Source organism: Miscanthus floridulus, chromosome 8, assembly GCF_019320115.1.
Source record: "Miscanthus floridulus cultivar M001 chromosome 8, ASM1932011v1, whole genome shotgun sequence".
NCBI lineage: Eukaryota > Viridiplantae > Streptophyta > Magnoliopsida > Poales > Poaceae > Miscanthus > Miscanthus floridulus.
In genome coordinates this window covers 32,258,641-32,276,279 of record NC_089587.1, presented here as the reverse complement: position 1 = coordinate 32,276,279, position 17,639 = coordinate 32,258,641, and positions in this window count along the sequence as shown.

The following is a 17,639-nucleotide window of genomic DNA, read 5'->3' as shown; positions in this document are numbered from 1 at the left end:
CAGGGGTACCAGGATGGGAGGATTTGTGAGCAGTGTTTTGAGTCTGTCGAGGGCTTCTTCGGCCTCGGGGGTCCAAGAAAAACGCTCGGATTTTCTCAAGAGTTGGTACAGAGGCAAACCTTTTTCACCGAGGCGCAAGATGAAGCGGCTCAGGGCCACAATGCATCCCATGACCCTCTGTACTCCCTTGAGGTCTCTGATTGGTCCCATGCTGGTTATGGCCGAGACTTTCTCTGGGTTGGCTTCAATGCCACGTTCTGAGACTATGAACCCCAAGAGCATGCCTTGAGGGACCCCAAACACACACTTCTCAGGATTGAGCTCGATGCCCTTCTCTCTAAGGCATTTGAAGGTTGTCCTCAAGTCGTCGACGAGATCCTTGGCTTTTCTGGTCTTGACCACGATGTCGTCTACGTAGGCCTCGACGGTCCACCCAATGTTGTCGCCAAAGACCTGGGTCATGCACCGCTGGTATGTGGCACCTGTGTTTCTAAGGCCGAAAGGCATAGTCACGTAGCAGTACATGTCGAATGGTGTGATGAAAGAAGTCGCGAGCTGGTCTGACTCTTTCATCTTGATTTGATGGTAACCAGAATACGCATCAAGGAAAGACAGGGTCTCGCACCCTGTAGTGGAATCAACAATTTGATCGATTTGGGGTAATAGGAAGGGGACTTTTGGACAGGCTTTGTTCAAACCGGTGTTGTCTACACACATCCTCCATTTCCCATTTTTCTTCTTGACTAACACGGGGTTAGCCAACCACTCTGGGTGGGACACTTCCTTGATGAACCCGGCCACCAAGAGTTTCTGTATCTCCTCATCGATGGCCCTACGCTTTTCCTCGTCGAAGCGGCGTAGGCATTGCCTTGCCGGTCTAGATCCGGCCTGGATGTCCAGGGCATGCTCGGCGACCTCCCTCAGTATGCCCGGCATGTCCGAGGGGCTCCATGCAAATATGTCGGCGTTCGCACGGAGGAAGTCAACGAGCATGGCTTCCTATTTGATGTCGAGGGTGGCGCTGATCCTCAGCGCTCAGTCGTCGGGGCAGGCGGGGTCGACCGGTATGAGTTTGATGGCCTCCATGGGCTCGAATGCCCCTGCACGATGCTTGGAGTCAGGTGCCTCACCACTGAGTTGGTCGAGGTGGGCGATGAGGGTCTCGGCTTCTGCAAGAGCCTTGGCATACTCGATGTACTTGACGTCGCAGTCGTATGCATGTTCGTACGTGGACTCAATCGTAATGATACCGCTGGGGCCCAGCATCTTGAGCTTGAGGTAGGTATAGTTGGGGACTGCCATGAACTTGGTGTAGCACGGCCACCCCAGGATGGCGTGGTAGGCTCCCCCGAACCTGACTACCTTGAAGGTAAGGACTTCCTTGTGGTAGTTGGAGGGGGTGCCGAAGCAGACGGGAAGGTCGATGCGCCCGAGGGGTCGTGTGCGCTTCCCTGGCACGATGCCATGGAAGGGTGCGATGTTGCCTCGGAGCCTCGACCGGTCAATCTCCAAGAGCTCCAGGGTATTGACGTAGAGGATATTGAGGCCGCTGCCTCCATCCATCAACACCTTAGAGAGTCGGGTGTTGCCGATGATCGGGTCGACAACCAGTGGGTACTGCCCGGGGTTCAGGACATGGTCAGGGTGGTCATCTCGATCAAAGGTGATCACCTCTCGAGACCAGTCGAGGTACCGAGGGGTGGCCACCTTGATCGAGAAGACCTCTCGGTGTTCCCTCTTGCGCTGCCACACCGTAAGGCACGCTGAGGGTCCACCGAAGATCATGAAGGCGTTGCGTACCTTGGGGAAATCGTCGTCCTTGTCATCGTCCCGGTCGCCGGCGCCCTTCTGCTTGGCGTCGTCGTCGGGGAGCCCGAGCCTGGCATAGTAACGCCACAGCATGGAGCAATCTTCGAGGGCGTGCTTGACCAGGCCTTGGTGGTAAGAGCAGGGTTTCTTAAGCATGTCGTCGAAAGGCCTAGGGCCTTTGGGGCCTCAGGGATTCTTGCGTTCTGCGGCCGTGACCAGATCAGCCTCTAGGACCTCCTGCTTCCCCAGGCGCCCCTTTTTCTTTCCCTTGGGGAGGTGGGAGGCCGAGGCCTCGGGGGCCTCGTCCCTCCGCTTACCCTTGGTGACGCTGTCGGGGAAGATGGCTCCAATAGCCTCTTCACCTGAGGCGAAGTTGGTGGTGATGTCGAGGAGCACGGCGGCCGAGCGCGGCACGTTCTGGCCTAGTTCTCGGACCAAGTCCCGGTAGGTGGTGCCGGAGAGGAAAGCCTGGACGATCTCCGAGTCGCCGACACTGGGCAACTCGGTGCACTGTTTGGAGAAGCGCCGGATGAAGTCTCGGAGAGACTCATCCGACTTCTGGCGATAGCTTTTTAGGTCCTAGGAGTTCCTAGGGCGCACGTATGTGCCTTAGAAGTTCCCAACAAAGATCCTAACCAAGTCGCGCTAGTCGTGGATTTGTGAGGGAGGAAGGTGCTCGAGCCAGGCTCGCGCTGAGTCTGACAAGAGCAAGGGGAGGTTGCGGATGATGAGCAGGTCATCGTCTGTGCCACCTAGCTGGCAGGCCAGGCGGTAATCGGCAAGCCAGAGTTTGGGGTTAGTCTCGCCGTAATATTTTGCAAGATTGGCTGGTTGCCGAAACCGGGCCAGGAAAAGGGCAGCGCAGATGGCCCTGCTGAAGACCCGAGGGCCTAGCGGTTCAGGAGAAGGACTGCGGTCCTCCTCGCTGTCATTGCAGCCACCTCGGTGCGGGTGGTAACCCCGAGCGGGCCCTTCGTTGTCGTGGTGTCGTCGCCTGCTGACCACCTCATGGTCTCCCTACGCCTCGCGTCGATTGCCAAGGCGATCTAGAAGCACGGGGGCCCTATGGGCTATCAGTGCTCGAGCGGGCTCGGGACAAATCGAGGCTTCCCTATCCTGCTGAGGCGGGGCTGCATGCAAGTTTGAGGCGCCCCCATGCCATTGGGAGGCGGAACTTTCGGCCTACTATACCACGGCGATCTCTAGGAGATCCCGGAGCTCGCCACGGACCCACCGCCCCTCCGTGGTAGAAGGCTCGGGCATTGCGCGGACCAACATTACCGCAGCCGCAACATTCTGGCTAGCACGATTAAAGACTGGGGGTTGCTCACTGCCTTCATCATCATGGATGCGGTGATGCACATCATGGGCCCTCCATCGGGCTCCTCCACCTTCGCCGCGACCTCGCTGTTCCTGTTCGAGAGAGTCTCAAAGCTACTATAGAAGAAGTCGGTCTTGTTCGACCTTAGCCTAGAGCTCACGGAGCTATTCTAGGTCCAAGCATTAAGGTCGCATAGGAGCGAGGTTCTCGTTCCGTGCTGCCGGCAGGACAATGCGCGAAGGTGTGGCGGTGCCTGTACCTGAGCGAAGCGGGGAATGGCTACCTGCTCCCTCATCCTCCTCACCCACCCTCGGCATCCTGAGCCCGATGTGGAAACACTCGCGAGTGGGGTCGTAGGTGCCCTCATCGTCGGAGTTGGAGTAGCCTAAGCAGTAGTCGCTTGCGGACAAGAACTGGCGCATAGCCCTAGGGTCATGGAGTCTGAAGAAATCCACTTCGGGCCATGCCTCGTCCTCCTCCGAGGAGTCGGCGTGGGTGCTCAGGTCGAGAGTGAAGCGCTGGCGGCGTTCTGAGGGATCCTTGTGAGCGACAGCGTAAGCGTAAGCATAAGAGGCGGCGACATTTCTCAACCCAAAGGGGTATGGGGATGGTGCCGTCGCTGGACTTTGCTCTGCCAGGATTGACTCCTCAGGGAGTGGTGGAGCGGAGCTTGATGACTGGGCATCGCCATGTGCCACTGGCGATTTTCCTTTGTCCAGGCTCAGGCTAGACAGGTCCCTAGCTAGAGACCCTGTGCCAACAGCTGGTCATAGGATATCGGCGGGGAGCGGCGTTGAAAGGTCCTAATATGGCTAGAGGGGGGGTGAATAGCCTATTTAAAAATCTACAAATCAACTAGAGCAATTTGATTAGTATGATAAATAGCGTAATGCAAACTTGCTCTAGCTCTACAAGGGTTGCAAGCCACCTATCCAACAATTCTAGTTGCAATGAATACTTAGGCACACAAACTTGCTATGTAATTACTCACTAAGAGCTGTCAACCTTGCTACTCTAAAGAGCTCAACTAGATGAATGTAAATAATAAAGCAAGCTCTCAATTCTAATTACACTAAAGAGCTTGTATCAACTAGTTTGCAAGAATGTAAATGAGTGAGTAGAGTGATTATACCGACGTGTAGGGGATGAACCAATCACAAGATGAATATATAGCCAATCACCGGGAGAATGCCAAAGAAGAGAGACAATCGATTTTCTCCCGAGGTTCACGTGCTTGCCAACACGCTACGTCCCCGTTGTGTCGACCAACACTTGGTGGTTCGGTGGCTAAGAGGTGTTTCACAAACCTCGTCCACACGATTGGACACCGCAAGAACCGACCCACAAGTGAGGTAACTCAATGACACGAGCAATTTACTAGAGTTACCTTTCGGCACTCCGCCAGGGAAGGTACAACTCCCCTTACAATCACCGGAGACGGCCACGAACAATCACCAACTCGTGCCGATCCTCCACCGCTGCTCCAACCGTCTAGGTGGTGGCAACCACCAAGAGAAACAAGCGAAATCCACAGCGCAACACGAATACCAAGTGCCTCTAGATGCAATCACTCAAGCAATGCACTTGGATTCTCTCCCAATCTCACAATGATGATGGATCAATGATGGAGATGAGTGGGAGGGCTTTGGCTAAGCTCACAAGGATGCTATGTCAATGAAAATGTGCAAGAGTTATCCTTTGAGCCGGCCATGGGGCTATAAATAGAGCCCCCATCAAATAGAGCCGTTGTACCTCTTCACTGGGCAAAACGCGCTCTGACCGGACGCTCCGGTCATACTGACCAGACGCTGGCCCTCAGCGTCCGGTCACCCGATGGACGCCACGCGTCACCAGCTTCAAACGCTGTTCGTCAGATTTCAACGGCTATGAAGTTGACCGGACGCTGAAGCCCCAGCGTCCGGTCGTTTCCAGTAAGCTCCCCGAGGCATGTTTTTTCGACCGGACGCGTCCGGTCCACCTTGACCGGACGCAGACCAGCGTCCGGTGCTCAACCCTAGTGACTGTGCCGTCTGACAGCTCGACCGGACGCAGCCCTTCAGCGTCCGGTCGCTGAGTGACCCAGCGTCCGGTCAGTAGACCGACGCCAGCATCATTTCGACCAACTCCATTTCAACTCTAACTTCTTCACCCTTACTCAAATGTGCCAACCACCAAGAATTTTGCTTCCGGCGCAATAGAAAATAGACATTTCATTTTCCCAAAAGCGCCGAATCCATCTCAACCCTACAAACACCTTGTGCACATGTGTTAGCATATTTTCACAAATATTATCAAGGGTGTTAGCACTCCACTAGATCCTAAATGCATATGCAATGAGTTAGAGCATCTAGTGGCACTTTGATAACCGCATTCCGATATGAGTTTCACTCCTCTTAATAGTACAGCTATCTATCCTAAATATGATCACACTCACTAAGTGTCTTGATCACTAAAACAAAATGGCTCCTACATTTTATACCTTTGCCTTGAGCCTTTTGTTTTTCTCTTTCTTCTTTTCCAAGTTCAAGCATTTGATCATCACCATGCTATCACCATTGTCATGATCTTCGTCATTGCTTCATCACTTGGAGTAGTGCTACCTATCTCATAATCACTTTGATAAACTAGGTTAGCACTTAGGGTTTCATCAATTAACCAAAACCAAACTAGAGCTTTCAGGCGTGCCGCCCTGGATTCGCATAGCGTCGGGGTGGTCTTGCTCTCGTCGTGCCTGGCGAGCGCGGCGAGAGCGGCCGCCCGAGCGCCGCCTACGCCTAGGCTACCGGTGCATGACTTCGTCGCCGATTGGTGGGGCCTGAGGAGTAAGGAGTACCATGTCGTACTCATGCCCTAGAGACATGAACTCTAGGCTCCCAAACCAAACCACCGTGCTGAGACGCAATGGTCGTACGGGGTCTGCCATTCGGAACTTGCTGGGATGATGAAACTGACACACAGAGTCCCCTACCTGGCACGCCAACTGTTAGTGTTTTGGACCAGAAGGTCCTCAACCAACCAGTAAATGTGAACTGCGTGCCCCTAATCTCGGATGGTGATGCAAAGAGACATAAGGTTTATACTGGTTCAGGCAATCGATGCCCTACGTCCAGTCTGAGAGATCGATCTTGTATTCCTTGCACCGAAGTGCTAGTAGTAGGGAGTTACAAGCACGGTGAGAGAGGGAGCTAATCCCAGGTCTCGGCGAGGTGTCATGTGGGCTGCTTGAGACGTTGCTCTCAGGCGGCTAGGATGTGTATGCATGTGTATTACAAGGTGTTCTCCCCCATGAGTCCCCTTCTAAGTGGCCCAAGTCCTCTCCTTTTATAGTTGAAGGGAGGACAAGGACAGTACATGTGCTGACTATACGGCGTCGTGCCAACAGGGGCGGTCTATCTGAACCCTGTGGCCTATTCCTATGGTGGCATGGTTGTCAGAGTGGTCTGTCCTTGGAGCACTGGGGCGACGTACTGGTCATGTCCGACCCTGTGCATCATGGGAGCTCCTAGGCTGCCTCGGAGCAAGCGCGGTGGCCAGGACGTGGATCGCTGTGGATTGGCGGCGCGTGAGGCCGAGGCTCGGTCAGTGCCGAGGCTGCACCGCAGTGGGGGGTCTCAGTAGAAACGAATCCTAAGGTAGCCGAGACCCTGGTGCATAGTGCTGAGGCCCGGAGAAAGCGGTTGATCCGGGGTGCTAGCTTGGAGGCGGTGACGAACTGGGCCAGGCTGTCCATGTCGCGTTGTTTTCGAGGCGGGGATCATGGGGCATAGTGCAGTGTGGGCGCTGATCGTGGGCACAACATTAGGATACAGTGACCGATAATCCCCGCCATGCTCTGTCTCAGCCGGTATGGGGCCGATGCGACCTCAGGTCCCATCGGCCATTCTGTGGTGTCGAGCCATCATCTGGCTGAGATTGCGGGAGTGGTTGAAGTATTAATGGGACATGACGTGCTGTCAGGAGGGTCGGTCAAGGCAGGGGCGACGGACTATGGATAAGCTGGCCTCGCGCGATACGGAGAATGAGGCTCGCGTGAGATGGAGAGTGGAGCCTCGCATGAGATGGAGATCGGACTCCTTGCCGAGGCCTTCCGTGAGAGGCCTCGCGCGAGGCGGAGATTGCACTCCCTGCCGAGGCCTTCTGTGAAGAGCCTCGCGCGAGGCAGAGATTGCGTCAGGATGCCGAGACCTCCTACGCGAGGCTCGAGGCGAGGTGGAGAGCCTGGTGGGCTCGGACGTGGTAGGTGAGGGGCCCACAACTTACCTTCTAGCTTTGTTTTTTGATGGGACTTAAGTGACCCCTTTGATGTTCACTTGGGGTACCCCGTTCTATGGTACCCAACAACGACGTCGGGAGCGACGGCTCCAGCATTGGCGATGTGGCACCTAGCCACCGTTGGTCCCGGGAATACGCTGCAGCGGACGCCCCAGAACAACCGCTAGGGGTAACGGAGTCCTTCCGGACCCACGCCCCGCTGGGTCCTCACGCGGGGACCCCCGAGCTCACATGTGAGCACGGGGAGGATCTACGACGACAGTGGCCGCATCAGCCAGCAACTGCACCAACGCGCTTAGCGCACCACATGGCGCCCCGTGCGCATAGACTTGTGAGCGGCGCTCGGGGTCGCGCCCGTCAGCCCCAGCGCAACGCTCTAGTTCGGGGGACCAACCCCCATAGTTTGCTCAGGCCAGTCAGAACGTTGCCATCGTGGCAATGCTCCTGCGTGACTTGCCTGAGCCGAACGACCCTCGCGGACGGGCTATCCACTAGAGCCTCCGGGCACTATTGGAGACCGCCGCCATTCAACAGGCGGAGTACTCCATATCGCGACGCCGACCCACAACCTCACTCCCTGTTCGAGGAACAGGGACACAGCAGATGGGGCACTACACCCTGTCATCGTCTCAACCACTGATTGTGGCACAAGAAGCCACAACCGCTCCTCATCTTGACTTGATGACCGCCCCGTGCCGACCGCCTATCTACACGTGGCTCGGGCCGAACCAAGACGCGCGCAGCATCGACCGGAGTCCCAGCCCTGACAGTTTGGAACCACGGACCTTTGTCCAACACCCCCAGTAAGCGCCTTTTCTGCCGCGCTTCAATGGGGGCCACGACAAAGGTAAGGCCAGGCGCCAGGATCAAGACGAGGGCCCCTCCACACAGAGGGGAAAAAAGAACAGAAATGATCACCGCCAACCGGCTAACTTCGCATCGGTCGCCGCGGCCAATCACATGGGCACGCAGCCCCAGCAAGACCCTCCAAGCCACTTTCATGAGCTCATGGAGAGCCCATGCACCAACCACAACTACCCCATCAACCATCTCTATAAGGACTGCCAGCTCCTCAGGCGCCTGCTGAGGTAGGCCGGTAGGCCAAGGGAAGAAAAGGGCAAGGAGGCTGTGACCGAAGAAGGGGCGCAGCGAACAAGGATCTAGATGACTGGAGCATGAAGGGATCCAACTGAAGGACAACAACGATGACGACCTCTCCGATGACCTTGGAACAGCTATGTCTCTTCTTCTCTTCCTAAGTTTCAGTCTTACCTTTACTTAGCGAACGCTCCTGTAAGAGCACCCCGACCCGAACACTTTTTGGCTCGGGGCGCTCGGGGGCTCCACTAGGAGGCTCTACTACCCCTTTGTTTTTGTTTTTACCTTAAGTACTCTTTTGGTTTTGTATGAAGAAACTCCTTCCTACCTAAACAAAAGGGTAGTTCGTTCCTTTGTTTTACCATACATAACTTTGCTTTAGAACATTCCGACTGATCGCACCCCGCCTTTTCCTACGGTGACGACCGGCCAAGCCTCGCGGGACATGCCCTAGGCTCACAAAGTTGCGACCTACGAAACAAACAGGTAGGTATGAGATAGAAAGAAATTTAAAACAAAATTATGCTAAGGAAGAACTAAGGAACAAAAGGGAACAAGCTTCCCCGAACGGAGCAACCCAAACCGATTGCAGTCATTTAAACACATGAACGTTTTACACAGGGGTTCCTCCCCCACGAACTTAAACTCCTTACATTTACTAACTACTAGCATTTAAAAAAAGGTATTAAACCGACCTCGCGGCATCTGCTGGCGGCGCGACCGATGAAGGCGTAGGCTGCTCACCCCCTAGCGGCACGACGTTCGGCTCGACCGAGGCCGAGGCGACATTTCCCCCCAAACCAGGCTCTGGGCCATCCGCAGGCTTGGAAGCATTCTCTCCACGCATGCTTCGGGCCATGTCTTGATGGCGAACATCCATCACCCACTCAGTGGAGACTTGCTCTGACATCGACCGCGCGTGCGGCAGCAAGCTCACCCTGATGGATTGGATGTCCTCCATACTCAGACCTTCAGCATACCCACCACAGATAGTGGCGAAGTCCAGGTTCGGGTGGTACGTCGCCACCGAGGTCAACACCCCAGATGCTCCATAAAAAAGCCAGCTCCTGACAAGGTCCTTGACTGCGTCCAGGACCTCTACCAGCTAAACCGTGGGCGCGCTGGTACTTGGTGCCGACCCAAAGACTTCCGAGATGACGAGCTGGGCAGCGTTGCGAATCTGACCAAGCTCCCCCTCGAGAGCACGTCGCTCTTCATGGGACTTGGCTAGCTCCTCGACATTTCGGCTGAAGTTTGCCTTGGTCGTCTCTAGGTCTCGCTCCAGCGCCTTCACCTTTTCTCCTAGCTCTGCGAGAAGGGCAACAAGCTCAGAAATAGGCTGGGGAAAAGGAATCAACACCACTAGAGAACAAAAGGGTATGCACCAGTGCGAGAGGCCTCAAGGGTGGAGAAATCCTCTACCTGCCGGGCCACCTACTCATGTAGCTGGGTACTCACGTCTTCCATCCCCATCACCTAGCTCCGGAGCACGAGCACTTCCTGATCTGCCTCCGACCGGGCCCTCTGCTCCACCTCTAGGGCCTTCCGTGCCCTCTCTAGGGTGGCACGCTCCGGCTCAAGGGCCACCAAGGCCTCTTGAAGCACCGCCTCAGTATTGGCCAGGGACATCCACAGCCCCGCCTCGATCTCCTCATGGCGGGCCTTCGCCGCCTCGAGCCCATGCTCGGCAGCAGTCGCCCATTCCACCGCACGCTGCCCCTCTGCCTGCACCGCGGCCGCCTCGGCCGTCCAGATTTGGGACTCGCGGCAAATGGACTCCGCCCGATGCTCTAGCTCAGCCATCCGAGCATGTTCCGCCCGGAGGAAGTGCGACTTGCGGGACGACACCTTCCTTATTTCCTATGAAAAACAGGCGTTATAAAAACAACCGACGAAAGATTCAAAGGGCAAGGAGAAGTACCAAAAACTCACCTCTACGGCAAGTTGCAGGTTGACCTCAACCAGCTGCCAAGCAAACTGAGCCTGCTTCTGGGGGCTCTCTAGCTTCATGGACAGCTCGGACACCACGGCATGCCCTTGTCCGCCAAAAATTTCCTAGAGCTGGCGCTCCCGAGAATCCTGGAGGATGAACCTCGTCTTCGACGGGTCCTCGGGGAAGGGCCACTCTAGGTCACCCTCTGATGAACCACCGGAGGGCCCAGCCTCTGACCGGACCACCACCAACTCCCACGGTGACACAACTAGTTCCACCACTGTATCCGCCTCGTTGTCAGACAGGATCTCCACCACCACGTTCGCATGAGACGTCGCCTGGCGTCCCAACTCCATTCTGGCCGCGCTTCCCTCCTGTGACTTTGGCTCCAATGGCAGGGATGGGGCATGCAGCCCTCCACCCAGCGTGGTGGGGAGCTCACCCTCCCTCATCTCCTCCACCACGATTGGTGGAGGAGGGGCCACGAGGGTTACCTCTGCCACCGGCATCGGGATCGCCGCCAACAATGTCGCCACCGTTGTCACGTTACCAGCAGCCGCCCTGGGGGACACCACCCATAGGAGGGAAGGGTTCGCCGCTACCACCCTATTGCCCCCCTCGCTCGCCGCAATGCGCTGCAGAGTGGGCCTCCAAACCTCCTGCACGGGGGCCAGGGCGATGCTCAACCCTAGCGTCCCCCGGCCGTTGACAAAAATCGGGGTAAGCCACACTCCACAAAGACTCGACCAGCAAGAATCGAAGAAGCAAGGAAACATACCGGGTGGCGAGCGGCACGACGCGGAAGGCAGGCTCCAACGACCATGGACCTATGGGCCAAGGACCGCTCCTAGGCTATGACCCACACCCCCTCGCTTCAAACGGGGTTGGAGTCATCCCGACCGGCTCCTGCTCGGCCTGTGGGTTGCTGCGACCCCCAGCTCGGGACTCCCCGACCGGAGCAGCGGGCGGGGCATCCTCCGACTGCAAGTCATGTATTGATCGGGCATCAGTCTACCCCTCAGACCGCCTAGACTGCTCGACTGTAGCCACGACAGGCAAGGCCTCCTTCGGCTACCAGTCCGTCGTTGGCACCAGTTCCGTCGCTGCATAAGCGCCCGTTCGCTCCTCGGACTGCCCGGCTCGCTCGGCCGCGCCCGCCACAGACGACGATGGGACCGGCAACACCGCCAAGGGGCGCGGTGACCGCGGCCGCTTCACTGCCCGCTCACCAACGACGTCCGCACTCACTGCGCGCTTCCTCGACATAGGAACCACCGCATGCCACGCGGCCTCCTGCTCACCACCAGCGGACGTCGCTGCAGGGCCACGACGCTCTGCCAAGGTCACAACGACCTCCCAACTCTCCTCCTCATCAGAGAAGACCATGTCGTCCAAATCTATAGGAGGGTCATCCGACGCGAGTTTCGACTCAACGTCGCTTCTACGTTCCCTGGCCCTCATGCGCCGGGCGACCTCCTTCTTCTTCTCTTCCTTCCGCCGAACCTCCTTAGTTCTTTTCTTCTTCTGGGCGTCTGTCGCTTCCTTCTGAGCGGCTTGCTGGGCCTAGCCCTCCGGTCCCTTGGGAAGGTGCAGTCAGGACTTGTACTTTCCGAGCCCCTGCAGAACGTATGACCCCCAATCAAGAAATAGGAAAAGCAGAGAAAAATGCAAGGATTAGAGAAGGGAACAAACCAAGTGGGACATGATCAAAGAGTTGAAAGGTATGGGCCTCCCTTTGACCCTCTCCTTAGGCCTCAGCTACAGCACCTGGCCAATGTGACTCCAGACCTCGTCGTTCGGTAGATCCTCTGATGACGTGCGGTCCAGGTCCGTGAGGCCGTCGTACATCCACATCGGTCGCACCCTCTCCGCCAACGGCATGACCCAATGGTGGTACAATGTGTAAAACACCCGCACCCCATTGAGACCGCTCTTCACGAGCTCCTGGAGCTCCGCCTCGATGACCCCCACCTTGTGCTTCTCCTTTTTGGCGCAGCCCCACGTCCAACTTTCTTTTTTCTCTGGCCTCCTACCGGTGAACACCGGGAATGGCGCCACCGCTGGATTCCTGATGTAGAACCACTCCCCATGCCACCCCCGATTGGAGTCGTAGGGGAGGTACCCAGGATACGAGTCTCCCATGCTCGGCTTCCTCTATAGGGCGAATCCTCCCACCGGCACGATCTCAGCCGAGTCCCCCGCCGTCAAGGCTCTCGAGGAGAAGAGCCATCGGAAGAAATCCACGTGCGGCTCCATCCCAAGAAAAGCCTCGCAAATAGTAACGAATCCGATGAGGTGCAGCACCCCTGTCGGATTGAGATGCTGCAGCTCCAGGCCCCACTCGTTGAGAAGCCTGCGTGGGAACCCTTACACGGGGTATCCCAAACCTCGCTCATGGAAGGTAAGGAATGAAACTAGCTTGTCGAAACGAGGTTGCGAGAACTCCTCCTTTTCGAGGACCCTCCAGTGCGCCACCTCCTGCGGCGGCAGAAACCCCTTCTGGACAAAGGCCTCCAGCACCGACTTCCTCATGGTGGATGACTTCCAGTCCGACATCCTCACTCTGGATTGCAAAAAGAATCAGTAAGTTCTTCTCTTCTGCTCTCACCCTCTCCCTTCTCCTTCCTAGAGACTATCGCGGCTCTCAAGAACACTCATGGCAAGAAAAGAAAGGGGGCAACAGAAGAAGAAGAACAGGCAAAAGAATGAAACAAAAACCTCTCCCTGCTCCTACTTAAAGGAAAAGGGACGGCGGTTGGGGAAGGACGCGCCAATCGGGAAAGGCAGAACGGCAGAGCGAGAATTTCTCTCTTTCCCATTTAATGCAGATGGGATGCCCCCTGACCAATGGGACATGCCCAGCACGATGAAACGGCTCTTGATCAGGCGGGACGTGGCCTGGCCATGGCCCACCACTACCGCACGATCAACCACAATTGTGCGCTGGGCACGAAAACCGAAGCGCCACCGCACGCGGACAACTCCCTGTCACCCCAGGCCAGACCTAGAGAGACCCAATAGCGAAATCTCTGTCGGGATAGACCAACCGACCTCCTGAGTCGATCGATTCACTCAGGATAAGCACATGAGATACAGGTAGGAAGCGAAGGGGCACCCCATGCGGGCCATGCCAACTCCGTCTCAAATGACGAGCACGGGTCCCGGACGGACATTTTTGACTGAAGCTCTCCGAACCCCGTCTCTCAGGTCATCAAGGTAAGCATATGTTCATTAAATACATAACTGTTCACGCAAGGGCTAACCCACGATTGACGAGCGCAGGTACCGGTCGGATGTTTCCGACTGGAGCTCTTCGAACTCCGTCACTCTAGTTGGGCAGGCGCCACCACATGAAATCTCCGCTGAGAGACAACTAGACCTCCCTGAGTCGATCGAGTCACCTAGGAGAGATCAACCGACCTCCTGAGTCGATCGATTCACTCAGGATAAGCACCTGAGATACAGGTAGGAAGTGAAGGGGCGCCCCATGCGGGCCATGCCGACTCCGTCTCGAATGACGAGCATGGGTCCTGGTCGGACATTTCTGACTGAAGCTCTCTGAACCCCGTCTCTCAGGTCATCAAGGTAAGCATGTGTTCATTAAATACATAACTGTTCACACGAGGGCTAACCCATGATTGACAAGCGCAGGTCCCAGACAGACGTTTTTCTACTAGAGCCCGACGAACCCCGTCTCTCCAGTCTTCAAGGTAAAACACTATCAAAGCCCCTCTATTTCAATTTAAAACATTCATACATCCATACGCGCATTTCATAAAACATTCATACATCCATACGCGCATTTCATAAAACATTCATACATCCATACACGCATTTCATTCCATACGCCTGAAACCCTCGGACGGTTAGGGCATGAACCGCCCGGGGGCTCAGGAACTAAGCATCGCACATGCAGCGAAATGCACCAGAATGCTCCGTGTTGCGCCACGAAGCGGTGGCTTGCCTCATTCGATATGAGCAACCGAACAGAGCTAGGGGAGAAAACCGTAGATGAGCACTGTGTGGCCTTTGCCCGGTCTGGCAAACTGGGTCATCTCAACCTTCTTGTTTGATCCTGAACCTCTCGCCAAGCCCATAGAATCTCCATCGAGGGGAGGCCATCAGGCCACTCGGGTCGCTCTGTGGAACGACCTAGGCATCTGTTGGATTGCAGGTAAAGGAGTAGTGGAATGCCACAAGAGGTCTATGCCGACCCCGTCGCGAATGATGGGCCCGGATTCCACTCGATCACACCCGTCAGGGAGCTCACCGAGCTAGTCTTCAAGCCTGAGCGATCGGGACAGGCGACGAAACTCAGCCCATCCAATTGTGAGGAACCGGATGGGGTAGCGCAAAACAACTCACAGCCCCCACGAAGGCCCGACAGGGCTCGGGGGCTTAAATGCCATGGGACCGCGACTCCGAACTCGCGTCGACGGGATAGGGGACATCTGGCTACGGCTCTTGGGACCGTGACTCCTAAACTCACGCCGACAGGATCGGCGACATCCAGCTATGGCTCCTGGGACCGCGACTCCTAAACTCGCGTAACAGCTTCAGACGACTTCACTAACTAAAACTAACTCTCTCGATCCACGGCGAGCACCGACGCCTGGGTCTACTCGTGACTCCACCTTACCCGATCCCACGACGCGCACCGACGCCAAAGATCGAACTCTGTTACATCCAAAACTAGACTTCCTCGCCCGATCCCTGGCGCGCACCGACACCGAGATCAATAAGTTCTGTCTCAATCCAATCCCCGCAATTAAAAACACCTCGGCTGCACAACGACGCCATGGTTATACAAAATCACGTCTTAAAACTCAAAACACGCGCACCCACAGACACAACACAAAGAACCCCCTAGCCGGTTCTACCCGAACCACCCGGGGGCTCGGGGGCTACACCCACGGGTGCGCTCGCGCGCACCCGCCAACAAGACAAAAATCCCTCGAACGATTCGGCTCAAATCGCCCGGGGGCTCGGGGGCTCCTGTCGGGTTCATAAACCTGGGGTCCCTCGAGGACCGACTTCCACGCCCGGGCTCGGCCCAGGAAAACAACGTATATTTCATGGGCCGACCCAAAAAACTAAAACACAGCAGGCCAGAAGGGTAGTCACAGCAGGCCAGAAGGGTAGTCCGGTCGTCGACCGGAAGGTCTACCTTAAGAACAGGTGCCCGCTCGTCAGCTTCTTCGGCCCACCTCTCCGACCGGAGCACTCGCTTTAGGCACCAGCCGTCTCCAAACGGTCTCTCCAATCAGAAGGCCTGGCCCAAAACACTGCTTCCTACTCCGACCCCGTGATCGGGGCTCGCAAGAAGCCTGCTCACCGCTCTTCTCCGACCGGCGCACTAAGGGCCGACTGGAGCCATCCGACCGGGGGCCCCGTCCGGAAGGGACCAGAAGACGTGCGGAGAAAGGCAAGGCATGGCTCATAAGTCAAAACCACTGTACCAGAGACCATACCCTGCACGAAACAGTGCTCTGCAGCCACCCTGACACAAAGTATTGTAGGGTCCGCTAGAACCTCCCATATGGCAAACCCTCCGCGTGTCTCTGGACATCGATCGCGGTATGGGCTCCAGGATTCGCCATACCGGGTGAACATAGCGCGGCCCGTCGCATGCCACTAGGCATTAAAAAGTATTTTGCAGGTACCGGCATCCATCCTTCCTGAAGAAGATAGCTCGACCCTCGTGCACATCTGACATCCTACAGCAACATCGACAGTATTGGAGAGCGTCAACCATTATCCAGTTTTTGTCACCGTAGGCAGCAAGGCTTAGAAATATCTGTACTCTCTCCATCTCACCTGTAAAAAGCCATCCCCTTCATCTATAAAAGGGGATGCGCTCCCTCCAACCAGGGGGGTCGACTTCTTCAAGCTCAGACTTACTAGATAGACACCAACACTCCCAACCGCAGGGCCACCCAGTTCCGACCGCGACCCTTCCGGTCAGAGTCAACCGAACCTTTTGTACACCCTCTTCTTCCTCCTTCTCGTTTGTACCCCCACTACAGACTTCGAGCACCTGGGCTCAGGAATAAAGTCACCGACCGACCCCGACTGGACGTAGGGCACGTTGCCTGAACCAGTATAAATCATGTGTCATTGAGTGCTAGGCCACCTCCGATCACAACGTACAGCAAAACTATAAATATTTACTAGTTGGTCACTTTCTGCACAGACAACACTGTTAGTGGTTGGCCGTCATTAATTGATCTTGGTTTGTTCATCTTGCTGGGGTGGTGATCTGATTGCTCTCTCAACTAGCACAATAAAGAGCTTACACTGAGTATTTTAATCCAAATCCTTTTCTACAAATATTTTGCAGAAAAAGAAACTGATGATATGGTACCTTAGAGCTTCCCTAGATTTCGGACAGGCTTATATATAATTAATTGTTGGTTTGTCCTATAAGAGCGTTCAGTTATTTCTTTGCTAAATGCTAACTATCAATCATTACATTAATCTGCAAAATGTGCATTAAGTCAGTTAGCGAAATTTATATGTGCCATTTGTGATAAAGCAACTTTGAACTGAATCATCCCCATGTGACTTGAGATGTTGAATAGTTAGTCCTCATGCACCATGGACAAGTATAAGCACCCACAGTGCAATTTTTCTCAACTTTTATTAGCTAACGTGTTTCAGGCCTTTTTAATAATTGCATGATCATCCTTTGTTTCAAAATGGAGACTCTCAATGTTTGTAAGTTACTCTTTTTTCTCGAACACAGGAGATTTTTTTTTAAAAAAAAAAAACTAGCTCACAGGAGATCTGCGTATCTTTGTTTTAAAGATAGACAAAGATTGGACCCATACAACAGAACTCCTATGTCATTGGAGAAATGTGAGTATAGTTACTTCATCATCCACCATGATCCACTAGACGAAACCTGTCATTAGTGCTAACCCTTTTTTTCAGTGAGATATTTAAGGCCTTTCTGTATGGAGTTTAAGACGGTGAAAATTGTAACTAGTATTTCTTTATCGATTTATAGACAGCAAAAGAGTTAGCAGTCATGAACATCTAATGAAATACTGGAGGACTGTTTTTTTTTTGTTCAAAGTTCAAGCTTGCTTTCCCTGCTATGCTGATCTGTCCTGAGTTCTTTACAACTATCCATTACAACTAATAATGAAATACAGCAAAAATGTTTACAACTATATATCCAGCATACCTTATAAGTGTTGCATG